The 14682-nt window shown below is 47.5% G+C and overlaps 1 protein-coding gene across 3 annotated transcripts in view; it reads right to left on the minus strand.

The window, feature by feature from the left end:
- LOC133136501 (patr class I histocompatibility antigen, A-108 alpha chain-like) overlaps positions 1–14682 on the minus strand; it is a 137096-nt gene that overhangs the window by 83776 nt on the left and 38638 nt on the right. The window contains exon 9 of one of the 3 annotated variants that reach the window (XM_061254044.1): positions 12806–12863. The exons of 1 other annotated variant lie outside the window; for it this stretch is intronic. The gene's annotated coding sequence lies outside the window, so the exon portion shown is untranslated. Of the gene's footprint in view, positions 1–12805; positions 12864–13569; positions 14394–14682 lie in introns of those variants that run through there. One more of the 3 variants, XM_061254045.1, reaches the window with a different exon arrangement.

Raw genomic sequence — 14682 nt, forward strand, 5'->3', positions numbered from 1 at the left:
CTGCAGCTTGGAAAATGTTCTCACATTACATTTTTAAAATGTATTCATTGTTTTTGCACATAGATATTAGCATCAGTCTGCCCTCCTTGAAATGCAGCCGCAGGAAAATTCCAAAGCTCAACAACATGAAATGGGTGGGGTCAGTGTTTCCAATAAATGAAACGAAAACCCTTTGAACCACTGGTTTCATTGTCACCTTTCACCACTTGAGAAAAATCAGGATCGTCACCAACAATCTCCTGCATCTTGCTTCCAGGGGACATGAGTCAATCAATATTATCTAATATATTTTTATTTAGGTGGCACGGATGGTGCAGTGGGTAGCACTGCCGTCTCACAGCAAGGAGGTCCTGGGTTCGAATCCCCGTCGGCTGGGGACTCTCTGTGCAGAGTTTGCATGTTATCCCCGTGTCTGCGTGGGTTTCCTCCGGGTACCTCGGTTTCCTCCCACAGTCCAAAGACATGCATGTTAGGCTGAATGAAGAGTCTAAATTGCCCGTAGGTATGATTGTGTGAGTGAATGGTGTGTGTGCCCTGCGATGGACTGGCGGCCTGTCCAGGGTGTATTCCTGCCTTTCGCCCAATGTATGCTGGGATAGGTTCCAGCCCCCCTGTGACCCTGTTCAGGATAAGCGGGTTAGGATAATGAATGAATGATGAATATTTTAATTTACATCCTGCACCAGTGTCTGTGAGAATTATAGGTAGGGCGAAAGGTTGAAACAGCACATGCAGCCATTTTACCATGTACTGTAACTGATGATGAGCCAGGTTGTGCAACAGGAATATTAGAAGAGAAAGAAACCTTTCTTATCATGACACACCTTAACTGGCCATATCATTATTCAGGGGGTATTTCTAAATATTTCTGCTGTCAGAGGGGAAACCCCCTTAAATGCTGGAACCCCATAAATTCCCCTATGGGTACATCATGGAAAGGAACTCCTTGTGTGTTCGTATATTCCTGAGTTTCTTTGATAAATGAAAAGGCCAATGGACATATTATGCATGTTTAAGGGGATCACTGCATTTGTTACTGTGTGTCTGTGTTGTTAACTGGATGTGGGCATTTTTATGTGTAATGTTATGCAAGGTTATTAATTGTAATGTGTGAATGTGTGTTTGTGTGTGTATAGTCATATCTGTGTGTTTGTGTGTGTATAGTCATATCTGTGTGTTTATGTGTGTATAGTCATATCTGTGTGTTAATGTGTGTATAGTCATATCTGTGTGTTAATGTGTGTGTATACTCATATCTGTGTGTTTATGTGTGTGTAGTCATATCTGTGTGTTTATCTGTGTATAGTCATGTCTGTGTGTTTGTGTGTGTATAGTCATATCTGTGTGTTTATCTGTGTATAGTCATATCTGTGTGTTAATGTGTGTGTATAGTCATGTCTGTGTGTTTATGTGTGTATAGTCATATCTGTGTGTTAATGTGTGTATAGTCATATCTGTGTGTTAATGTGTGTGTATACTCATATCTGTGTGTTTATGTGTGTATAGTCATATCTGTGTGTTTATCTGTGTATAGTCATGTCTGTGTGTTTGTGTGTGTATAGTCATATCTGTGTGTTTATCTGTGTATAGTCATATCTGTGTGTTAATGTGTGTGTATAGTCATGTCTGTGTGTTAATGTGTGTGTATAGTCATATCTGTGTGTTAATGTGTGTGTATACTCATATCTGTGTGTTAATGTGTGTTTGTGTGTGTATAGTCATATCTGTGTGTTTGTGTGTGTATAGTCATATCTGTGTGTTTGTGTTTGTATAGTCATGTCTGTGTGTTTGTGTGTGTATAGTCATATCTGTGTGTTTATGTGTGTATAGTCATATCTGTGTGTTTATGTGTGTATAGTGTGGCGCCCCTGCTCCTGCATGTTGCGCCACGTGGGTAGAGAACCCCAGAAGGGCCCGCACAACGCAACCCTGCAACCGTTATGCATTGGGAGAGGTATGCGAAGGGGTCTATTTTCCTAGGGAAGTGATGGGGAGATCAGCACCATGGAGAGAGAACCCTCTACCTGCAGTTCAGGACCCCGGACAGCGCACGTAAGTGAACACGGTGGAAAACTACTGACTCAGCTGCAGCCCTTTTCCCTAATGAGCAGGGGAAGATATTTAAGGCGCGGTCGAGGCTGCAAACGGAGTCGGTCGGCGCCTATGCTGAGGAAGGAAGAGCAGAGGAAAGATCCTCTGCCGTACTGACCTGGAGGATTAAACCTAAAAGGAGGCCCCACCATTACCAACGGACACGTGAGGATAATTGAGCCCCCTTACCTAACCCTATCTCTGTGTGCTTCCCCCAGCCCTGACGCGGCCCCGGAGGGAAGAAGGAAGGAGGCCCTGAAGAATACCCCGGTCTGGGAAGAACCTAATTTAGTTTTGCCTCAACGGCCCTTTTATTTTCTCCCGTTTTACTACCCTTGCCCTGAGGGGGGGCGCTATCAGCAATACCCCAATGAAAAAAAAAAGAAAACAGAAAAAATAAAAAGACTAATTTTTTCTGGATTACTGACTCCTGTGTCTTGGATTTCAGCTGGGCCCACCCACGGCCTCAGGATTTACCCCCAGGCACCACATATGGTGGAGAATGCGGGCACACTGATGCCACGCTGGGAAAGTTGGTCTGGACGGAAGAATCAACGCGACTGAGTTCAACGCGAATGGAGGCCACACCCCCCAGTGAAGGGAGACGAAGGACACGGCTGGCTGCACCTACCCTGGCCGAGATGCAAGAGGCAGAAGCAGAGGAGGAGTCCCAAGGGATGATGTTGGAAGCGGTCATCACCGAGCTGGCAAAGTCCCAGTGGGCCCTGCAGGAAGCGGTGGTTGAACTCTGTCGCCTATCTCCAGGCGACGGGTCGAGATGGACCCCACGAGATGTATTGATGAAGATGACGGGCGACGATGACGTCGAGGCGTACCTCCACGTGTTCGAGCAAGCAGCTCAACGTGAAGAATGGCCGCCGGCAGACTGGGCGGCCATACTAGCCCCTTTCTTAATGGGGGAGGCCCAACAGGCCTACCGGGATATGGCCGTGGCTGATGCCACCGACTACCTCAAGTTGAGGAAAGCCATCCTGGCCCGATATGGGCTCAGCCTCCCCGCACGAGCCCAGCGCTACCACGAATGGTCATATGATGCCTCCCAGCCTACCCGGTCCCAAATCGCCGCCCTGACCCGCTTGACTAAGAGCTGGCTGGCCGAGGGAGAGGGGCCACCCCTGTTGGAGAGGGTCGTGTTGGACCGATGCACCCGCGCCCTACCGAAGGAGGCCAAACAATACGTAGCCCAGGTGGGACCCGCCTCGGTAGACCTCCTAGTGGCCCTCCTTGAAAACCATCAGGTAACCCAGAAGATGCTCCAACCAGAACGCACCGAAACCCAGAGCCAACCAACCCAGGGCCCACAACCTGTGAAGCACCCACCGCCCCTCCCTAACCCAAATCGCCGGGGCAGACCCAATACAGGGAGACCACGGCCTGAGTGGAGATGCTACAACTGCGGAGAGGAGGGGCATCTAGTCAGGAACTGCCCTGGGAAGGAGGTGTCCAGGCCCACCGCCAGTGGTGCGAGCAGCCCCGTGCACCCCTGCCTGTACCTGACCACCTGCTGGGCACATCAGAGTACGGAGGCCCCCAGATTCCCGGTACGAGTGGGGGACCGGGACACTGAAGCAGTGCTCGACTCGGGCAGCGCCATCACCCTGCTGCGACCAGAATTTGCGGGAGAAGAGAGGGGTGAAGAGGTGGCTGTGGCATGCATCCATGGGGACACCAGGAAATACCCCACGGTGTGGGTGGACCTAATCACCCCACGGGGAACCCACTCGGTGAGAGCAGGAGTGGTACCAAATCTACCCGTACCTGTGTTAATGGGAAGAGACTGCCCTTTGTTCCGGACCTATTGGGAGGAGGGGTCCCGGTCTCCGAACGAGATGAGGCCACGACGGCCCCGAAGGGCGGCCCGCCGCACCCCCCATCCAGTCTGGGCAGTGACATCTGGGGACAGTGAAGTAGAGGCCCCGCTACCAGAGTGGGAACGCCAACCAAACCCCCCGGCCACCAGTGGAACCATCACCGCGACCGAAAAAGAGCTTGGGGAGGCCCTGCCCCCGGAGAAAGACGTCCGTCTGGCCTTCTCGGATGGGCCCCGAGAGACGAGCGAGGAGGCCGAAGCGCCCACCCGCTTCGGCACTGCCCAACTAAACGAGCCCAAGTTCGCTCAAGCCTGGAGAGACGCCCGAGACATTAACGGGGTACCCCAAGGGGCGGTGAGTACACCAGCTTATCCCTTCTTCAGGGTAAAACGTGACCTGCTCTATCGAGTCTGTAACCCACAGGGGGAGGAAGTCGAGCAGCTGCTCGTACCCCAACCGTTTGTGTCCCGAGTCCTCTATTTAGGCCACACTCACCTACTGGGAGCCCATCTGGGAAGGGAGAAGACCTACGAGAGGATCCTGGTGAGGTTCTATTGGCCCGGGGTGAAAAAGGCTGTGGAGGACTACTGCCGCCACTGCGCTGTGTGCCAACTCCATAGCCCTAAGGTAACCCTGAGAAACCCACTAATCCCCCTTCCTGTCATCGATGTACCCTTCAGGAGGATCGCGATGGACATCCTGGGGCCCTTGCCGAAGTCCAGCCGGGGACATCGGTACATCCTGGTGATCTTGGACTATGCGACTCGCTACCCAGAAGCTATCCCGCTCAGGACTGTGACAGGAAAGGCAGTGGCCAAGGAGTTGTTCATGCTCTTTAGCCGGGTCGGGATAGCGGAGGAACTCCTGACAGACCAAGGGACGTGCTTCATGTCAGGGGTCCTAAAAGAGATGTGCCGGCTGCTACACGTGACCCAACTGCGGACCTCCGTCTACCACCCCCAAACCGATGGGCTAGTGGAGAGATTCAACAAAACCCTCAAGTCCATGCTGAGGAAGACAATCGAGACTGACGGTAAGGACTGGGACCAGCTCTTACCCTATCTCCTCTTTTCAGTCAGAGAGGTACCCCAGAGCACGACCGGCTTCGCTCCATTTGAACTATTATATGGCCGACGACCTCGGGGACTACTAGACCTGGCGAAGGAGGCCTGGGAACAGCAACCGTCCAAAACCCGCAGCCTGATCGAACACGTGGAACAAATGGACCGGCGGATGGCCCAGATCTGGCCCATGATGAGGGCCCACATGGAACAGGTCCAACAAGAGCAAGCCAGGCTGTATAACCGGGGAGCGCAGGTGAGAGAATTTGTCCCAGGAGACAAGGTGATGATCCTAGTCCCCACCAGTGAGTGTAAATTTCTGGCCCAATGGCATGGGCCGTATGAGGTCGTGGAGCGCACGGGACCAGTGAACTACCGGGTGAGGCAGCCGGGGCGACGACGCCACCTCCAGATCTACCATGTTAATCTGATGAAGAGATGGCATGAGCCACCCCCAGCTCCGACCCCAGCCCTCTCCGCCCAGTGTGTCCCACCACCGACCCCTGATGTGAGGATGGGAGAGCAGTTGAGCTGCCGGCAGAAGCAAGCGCTACGTGAGCTGGTCGACCGGAACCGGGAGCTGGTGGTTCTGCAACGACTTCCGCCGGCTGAACGATATCTCCCTGTGTGACGCGTACCCCATGCCGAGAGTGGACGAACTCATCGAGCGGCTGGGACCGGCCCGATTTCATAAGCACCCTGGACCTGACGCGGGGATATTGGCAAGTTCCCCTAACCCCCCGTGCCAGGGAGAAGACGGCCTTTGCGACCCCCACGGGCCTCTACCAATACACAGTCCTCCCCTTCGGCGTACATGGAGCCCCAGCCACGTTCCAGCGACTGATGGACCAGGTGTTACGGCCCCACCAGATGTATTGCGCAGCCTACTTGGATGACATAATCATACACAGCACCGACTGGGACAGTCACGTCGGCAGGATCGAAGCTGTGCTGACGTCACTGAGGGAGGCCGGGCTGACAGCTAACCCTGCGAAGTGCCGGCTCGGACTGGAGGAAGCGGCCTATCTTGGCCACACTGTTGGGAGGGGACGGGTGAAGCCCCAGTCGAACAAGGTCGACAGCATCGTCACCTGGCCCCAACCGGCCACCAAGAAGCAGGTGAGAATGTTCCTGGGTCTGGTGGGTACTACCGACAGTTTGTTCCAGAGTTTGCAGCACGAGCAGCCCCGCTCCACGACCTCACCAAAAAGGAGCAGCCCAACCGGGTCCAGTGGAACCCCCTCGCCACTGCAGCCTTCCTGGACTTACGGGCAGCCCTGGGGGAGGAACCGGTACTGATCACCCCTGATTTCAAGAAAACCTTTGTGCTGCAGACCGACGCATCGGAAGTGGGACTTGGGGCTGTACTCTCGCAGATCCAGGACGGAGTGGAGCACCCAGTGACGTACATCAGCCGGAAACTCCTCAGCCATGAGAAGAATTACGCCACGGTCGAGAAGGAATGCCTCGCCATCAAATGGACAGTAAGTAAATTACGCTACTACCTACTCGACCGTGAGTTCTTGTTGGTGACTGATCATGCCCCCTTAAAATGGATGTACCTTAACCGGGACAGCAATGCCCGAGTGACCCGCTGGTTTTTAGAGCTGCAACCCTACAGGTTCAAGGTGGAGCATCGTGCTGGGAAGCTGCACCAGAATGCTGATGCGCTATCCAGGAGAGAGGATGGCCTAGGGGCAGACGCTCCCGCCCGGGGCTTGGAGCTGAGGGGGGGAATATGTGGCGCCCCTGCTCCTGCATGTTGCGCCACGTGGGTAGAGAACCCCAGAAGGGCCCGCACAACGCAACCCTGCAACCGTTATGCATTGGGAGAGGTATGCGAAGGGGTCTATTTTCCTAGGGAAGTGATGGGGAGATCAGCACCATGGAGAGAGAACCCTCTACCTTCAGTCCAGGACCCCGGACAGCGCACGTAAGTGAACACGGTGGAAAACTACTGACTCAGCTGCAGCCCTTTTCCCTAATGAGCAGGGGAAGATATTTAAGGCGCGGTCGAGGCTGCAAACGGAGTCGGTCGGCGCCTATGCTGAGGAAGGAAGAGCAGAGGAAAGATCCTCTGCCGTACTGACCTGGAGGATTAAACCTAAAAGGAGGCCCCACCATTACCAACGGACACGTGAGGATAATTGAGCCCCCTTACCTAACCCTATCTCTGTGTGCTTCCCCCAGCCCTGACGCGGCCCCGGAGGGAAGAAGGAAGGAGGCCCTGAAGAATACCCCGGTCTGGGAAGAACCTAATTTAGTTTTGCCTCAACGGCCCTTTTATTTTCTCCCGTTTTACTACCCTTGCCCTGAGGGGGGGCGCTATCAGCAATACCCCAACGAAAAAAAAAAGAAAACAGAAAAAATAAAAAGACTAATTTTTTCTGGATTACTGACTCCTGTGTCTTGGATTTCAGCTGGGCCCACCCACGGCCTCAGGATTTACCCCCAGGCACCACAATAGTCATATCTGTGTGTTAATGTGTGTGTATACTCATATCTGTGTGTTTATGTGTGTATAGTCATATATGTGTGTTTATCTGTGTATAGTCATGTCTGTGTGTTTGTGTGTGTATAGTCATATCTGTGTGTTTATGTGTGTATAGTCATATCTGTGTGTTTATCTGTGTATAGTCATGTCTGTGTGTTTGTGTGTGTATAGTCATATCTGTGTGTTTATGTGCATGTTTGTGTGTGTGTGTGTGTGTGTAGTTATATTTGTGTGTGTATGAGCATGTTTGTGTATAGTTATGCGAGTGAGTGTGTGTGCTTGGCTATGCGAGTGCATTGGCATATCAGGCGATGTGGTAATGTAACCGTGGTAACTCATTGGCACGAGGTCAGCGTTGCTCCGGAAAGTCCCGCTCAGCGTCCGCTACGTGCCTGACCCCCCCCCCCCCCCCCCCTCCCCACCAAACCAAAACCAGGCCCTGAGTCCCATCACTGCAGGGCACGCTTCAGAAGAAGTGAATGAACAGAAGAAAAATCTAAATCAAATCAATATTTGGTGTGATCACCCTCTGCCTTCAAAACACTATCAATTCTTCTAGGTATATTTGCACACAGTTTTTGAAGGAACTCGTCAGGTAAGTTGTTCCAAACATCTTGGAGAGCTAGCCACTAGCCACTTCTGTGGATTTAGGCAGCCTCAAATGCTTCTGTCTCTTCATGTAATCCCTGAAAGACTCTGTGATGTTGAGATCAGGGCTCTGTGGGGGCCATGAAGACCACTTCTGACCAGACTCTGCATGGTAGATGGGTGTACCTGGGTCCCACTGGTTTCTGCAAATTCTGAGCTCATGCCACTGTTGGACATCTTCCGATTGTGAAGGGAAGTTAGCATGATGTGCCTTTCATCTGCTGGACTAAGTTTCCTTGTCCGACCACTGCGTCTATGGTCCTCAACATTGCCTGTATCTTTGTGCTTCTTCAGCAGAGCTTGGACAGCACATCTGGAAACCCCTGTCTGCCTTAAAATTTCTGCCTGAGAGACCTTGCTGTCTTGTTGCTGTGCTCAGTCTTGCCATGGTGTATGACTTCTGGCATTAAACTGTCTTCAGCAACCTCACATTGGAAGCAGAGTTTGGCTGTTCCTCACCCAGTTTTAACCCTCCTATACAGCTGTTTATATGTTACTTTACATTAGCTCCTGCTTGGTATAATTGGTTAATCACACATCTGACTATATGCCTACAAGATCCCTGACTTTGTGCAAGTGTACCTAGAAGAATTGATGCTGGTTTGAAGGCTGGTTTGGTGGTCACACCAAATATTGATTTGATTTAGATTTTTCTTCTGTTCACTCACTTTGCATTTTGTTAATTGATAAAAATAAACTATTAACATTTCTATTTTTGAAAGCCTTCTTACTTTACAGCAGTTTTTCACAACTGCCTAAAACATTTGCACAGTACTGTATATACAGTGGGGTCTACTGGTCTGCAATCACTAGTGAAAATGCTTCTATTTGGAATTATTTTCAAATGTAATATTTTTCCATTACAAATATGCTATCAGCATAACGATTTGAGTGAAAAATTGAATCTTTGAAAAATGTACATGAATTGAAAAGTTATTAGTATTTGGTTTCTTAGTATTCGGTTTTTTACCTTTTCCTTTAATGGCAAGGTACACTCGAGCTGGCATGGGCTCCACAAATTTGTGCAAAACCTGGTGATTCATGTTGTCAAAGCATTATTTGACAATGTTCCCAAAAGCATTTTGTGATGTTACTGAATGTTGGTCAGGTGATTGTGGATTGTGCAGTACTTGTTGGTCTTCTTTGGTCTTCGAGTAGTTATTGCAAAGTTTTGAAGTAACTTTCATTTGTTTTGGTGGTCTCAGACCTTTGGACCGCACTGTATGTCATGCGCTTTGTTATGTTCCTGTTATCTGTCTGTTAATTTATCTTAGTTTATCATTGTTATTCTTGTGATTTATAATTTTTCACTACATTATCTGGTTATTGTTCCCATTACAGTTTCGCATTCATGGTCCTCTGTTATGTTTGTGTTTGAATGTTTCTGAGCCCGATTCACTCCCCTGTCTGTGTGCTTCACTATTCGGGTGGTTTCGGTAGTTTCCGGGTTTTCAACATTTCTTCCAGCCTTGCATTTCTTACATCCGACTTCTCTCGGTAGTTAAATGTTGTAAAGCACTATTCTTACTAACTACTACTAATTTAAATATTGCACAGTACTAATCCGATTAATACACTTACTGTCTTTCTAACTAACACACTAAGTCACTTTAATTGGGTAGTTTAGATTAATCACGTAACTAACTCACTAATGTAATCTCCTATCTTTTCACGCTGTTCTATAACTCCGACTTCCTATGCTATCCCTGATTACTTGCTTAGTTTCAGCAAAGTGTTCACACCTGTCTCTTACTATCACTACATCTTCACTCTATGCCACAGGCGTCAAACTCCAGTCCTGGACGGCTGTAGTGTCTGCTGGTTTTTGGGGTGTTCTGAGTTCATTCAAGTCATTGATTGGTTAAAGTATCCATACGCCTTGTTCTCAAGGGCTTAATTGGCAGCTGATTGAAAGGAAACCACAAAAACCCGCAGCCACAGCGGCCCCCTTGGAATTCAGTTTGACACCCCTGCTCTATGCAAATATCTATTCCCTAATCTGGAGCCGTATGTTTTACATGTGTGTTACGTGCATCCAGTCAGCGTTTTCGTCTCCCCGTTATTGTATTATTACCCTATTATGTTTCCCACCTGTTGTCTGTTTGTTTAGCCCACCTCTCTCCTGAGCCCCACCTAGATTGTCACCTTCATTCGTCCACCTTTGTCAGAACGTTGATCATCATTGCAGTTGGCGATTTCTAGTAGGCCTGTTTTGTATGAGATTCCTTTGCCTGACCTCGAGTTTGTCTTTGCCCTTTTGTTTTGTCGTTTTTCCGAGTCTTGGTTTTTTGACATTCGACTTCCCGCCTGCCTTATCCTGTTGTACCTCTACACTTCTGATTTTTGTTTTTTGATCCTGAACTGTTGCTATTCTTTTGGCTACTCGATTTGGTACTGTTGTTTATTGGATCTGCTGGCTTTGACTTCTGGACTGTAATAAACCACGTTTCTGATTATCCCTTGGTCTACACTTGGGTCTCTCTCTGACCGTATGTTACACACTCATTTTGTCATGCATTAATGTATTCTCAAACCTCCTTCTTCAGTCTATATTAAGACATAAAATTTGTTCCAGTCATTTTTCGTGTTAGTTATTTTGATGTAAGCAGATTTTTCAAAATGAGGTGAAATTATTATTATTATTATTATTATTATTATTATTATTATCATTATATACTTTATTTAAACTCGATAACATCATAGGTCAAGACATTAAAATGAGAAGAAAACATTAAAATAAAATTAAAATCAGGTGAAACAACTTAATCACTCAATATGTGAGTGGTGTGTAGAGTTCATTGGCCCTTCAATAGAGAAATATAGTAAAGTTACAATGCAACTGAGTGCCGTCTGTTTGCAAGGGTCTCTTACGAAACCCCATAGAACACCTGTGGAGACCTGAAGATGGCAGTTCATAGAAGCTTCCCATCCAATCTGACGAACCTTGAGAGGATCTGCCAGGAAGAATGGGATAAACTGCCCAAATCCAGGTGTGCAAAGCTTGTCTTGCCCAAGAAGACTTGAAGCTGTAATAGCTGCCAAAGGGCTGATATAAATGACTACTTATACAAATTAGACTTCAGTTTTACATTTTTTGCAAGATCAACAGAGCACAGAAAAGTATTTGAATCCAAAACAAAACTGAACCCAGATCTGATAACAAACGCATTGGCCCTCAATTGAGCTGTAGGTTGACTATTGTTTGTAAAAAGCAGACACTTTAAAACAGTTTCTCCCCTTTATTTAATCAGGTCATTTTACAAACACTTGTAAAAACATAAACAATGTTTGTTAATGTCAATCAATTGACAAACTTCCTTCTAAGTTGGGAAAAATTCTTATTTCAATATAGCTATAAGCTATTATTATTGAAAATTAATTCAGATTCAATCTCATCTGAACTTCAAAATCTGAAATTTTCTTACCCACCACCAAATTACATCCAAAAATATTAAAACCGAGAATTAAAACCCCTTCAGATGAAAAATATTAACTTAAACATTTTAAAACAAAAACAATAACAAAAAACATGAGCTTGTGCAAACTGTATGAACATCCATGCTGACAGTACATCCTGTTAAAACCACTGTTACTCATTTATACTGACAGTACACCCTGTTAAAACCACTGTTACTCATTTATACTGACAGTACACCCTGTTAAAACCACTGTTACTTATTTATACTGACAGTACACCCTGTTAAAACCACTGTTACTCATTTATCAATGACTACTTAAGCACGTTTATCTAGCCTGATAATTAAGGGTGGCTTAGAATCACAGGAATCTACTGAAGCCAAAATGTTTAAATTTATATAATTTCCTGACACAGGGAAACATATGACAATGCCCGTTAGAAATCATGTGCTTTGTGCTACATCCGGGTTACATGGAAATGCAGTTTAAAGTTGATATTAAAAAGACATTTTAATGATAAACCAATTAATCACAGTGGAGAATGATTTGTGCGGTCCAATACAAAATGTTTTGTTGTGGTCTAATCTGCAAGTAAATGAGTATTTGTGTAGAGGCACCTGCTGAATGTTACCTGCTTCATTATGGAACATTACTACAGAGCCGTGTCGTGTTAAAATGGACACCTCCTGCTGGTCTGTACTTCAGTTCTATTGTGGGTCCCTGTCTGTTTTGGGCTGCGAGTTGATTCTCATTATTCAGTGCATTACACACAGTTAAACACAAGCACTCTCATCTATCCAATATGTACATAGTGAAAAATTAAGAGAATATGAAGAAAGAGAACAGCATGAGCACTCAATTTTCTTGTTAAATGGCCCTTAATCCAGTATCAGCAGAAGATCTACAGGTCAGCCAAAAAGCTCTGCCCACCTGCTGCAGTAATGGACTGTAATTACTACCTCAAGCCTGCATCTGATATCAGCAGAGCCTTGTAGCACAAAATGGCTGCCACACATCACCCAGGTCGGAGACATACAAAATGGCTGCCGTGCATCATCTAGGTAGGAGCTACACAGCGGTCGGTTTACCCTCTTCACTATAAAGCATTTTCAGATAATGATAAAAGTTGTGATATAAATGCAATCCTAAGTTGTTAGGTGTGTATGTATGTATGTGTGTGCATGTGTGTGTGAATGTGTGTGTGTGTATGTGCGTGTGTGCATGTGTGTGTGTGAATGTGTGTGTGTGTATGTGTGTGTGTGTGTGTGTGTGTGCGCGTGTGTGTGATCCTCTTGCTGTAGCTCTCCTCCAGCTCCTCTTCTGTAAAGACAGCAGTACAGGCTGATTAAACTCTGCTCTGGATCCACAGTCTATTACAGGGCTACAGGCCTGCAGGGTGGAGCCAGAACTATTTCTATTGTTATTGATGTAGAAACAAATATTTACAATTCAATCTTGTTACATACAGGTGTGAGGGAGCAGGGGCGGGAGACCAAGAGCAACTGGGAAGGGATCACAAAGTTACCAATGGTAAGTTGGATAACCACTAAAATAGGCGAGGAATATAAAACAGAAAATGGCAAATGACTCCCTGGCAAACTACCCACTGAAACAAAACCGTGAAAGTGCAAACTAGCACGAAATCCCCGAAGAAGAGGCCGAGTTTTGTGTGAGAAAACAACTAAAAAAGGGAACCAAACTCCCCGGCGATACGCCAACCGAAAATCTGACTATAACGGTTAGGAAAAACAAAACAGGATTTTTGACCGGCAGTCTCGAAAGGGCTAAACCTTAAGCGCCATCTCGCTCCTCTAAACAGAAGTGGATCCAAGCAACAAAAATAGGGAAGGTTCTCGGAACTAACCATTACATTACATTACATTAATGGCATTTGGCAGACGCTCTTATCCAGAGCGACATACAACAAAGTGCATACCCATAACCAGGGATAAGTGCGCTGAAAGACCCTAGAGGGAAGTACAATTTCAACTGCTACCTGCACAACAAAGATAAGGACCAGGGCCTATTTGATTTTTATTTTATTTATTTTTTATAAACAAACAAACAAACAAACAAACAAACAAACGCAAAAGTATGACCAAACCCCTTAACTAGCAAAACACTGCTTACCTAGCCAAATTAAAAACACAAAAAAAGTAAATCACAGAAAGACAACAATTAAGGTTCACAGGGAGGTAGGGAGGGACAGAGAGAGGTGCTGCTTGAAGAGGTGCGTCTTCAGTTTGCGCTTGAAGGTAGGGAAAGATTCTACAGTTCTGACCTCAACGGGGAGTTTGTTCCACCACCGTGGAGCCAGAACAGACAGTAGTCGTGAGCGTGAGGTGGAGGTTCGGAGAGGGGGAGGTGCCAAGTGGCCTGTGGAGGCTGAATGAAGAGGTCTGGCAGGTGTGTAGGGTCTGATGATTTTTTGTAGATAAGCTGGAGAAGACCCCTTAACTGCTTGGAAGGCTAGCACCAATGTTTGGAATTTGATGCGAGCAATGACAGGCAGCCAGTGGAGGGAAGTAAGCAGGGGGGTGATGTGTGAGTATTTGGGAAGGTTGAAGACCAGACGAGCTGCTGCATTCTGGATAAGTTGGAGGGGTCTGATGGCGGACGCAGGGAGGCCAGCCAAGAGGGAATTGCAGTAGTCCAGGCAGGACAGAACCATCGCTTGGACCAGGAGCTGGGTCGAGTAGGGGGTGAGAAAGGGGCGGATTCTCCGTATGTTGTATAGGAAGAACCTGCATGACCGTGTCACCGCCGCAATGTTCTCGGAAAGGGACAGTCTGCTGTCCATCACCACGCCAAAGTTCCTTGCACTGGGTGATGGCGCAAGTGTGGTATCCCCTAGGGAAATGGAGAGATCCAGATGGGGAGAGGTAATGGCAGGATAACCCAATAACCAACCCAAAGAAAAACAATATAGGTCCCTATACTTCTATCTAATTTCTAACTGAATGCTTTTAAAGACCATAAGCAATTCAGTCTTCCAACATCCGTCTACCTCCGTCTACCTCCGTCTACCTCCGTCTACCTCCGTCTACCTCCGTCTACCTCCGTCTACCTCCGTCTACCTCCGTCTACCTCCGTCTACCTCCGTCTACCTCTGTACCGGCTCAAACTAAAACACCGAAGC

The sequence above is a fragment of the Conger conger genome, chromosome 9 (genome assembly GCF_963514075.1).
Source record: "Conger conger chromosome 9, fConCon1.1, whole genome shotgun sequence".
NCBI classification, from domain to species: domain Eukaryota; kingdom Metazoa; phylum Chordata; class Actinopteri; order Anguilliformes; family Congridae; genus Conger; species Conger conger.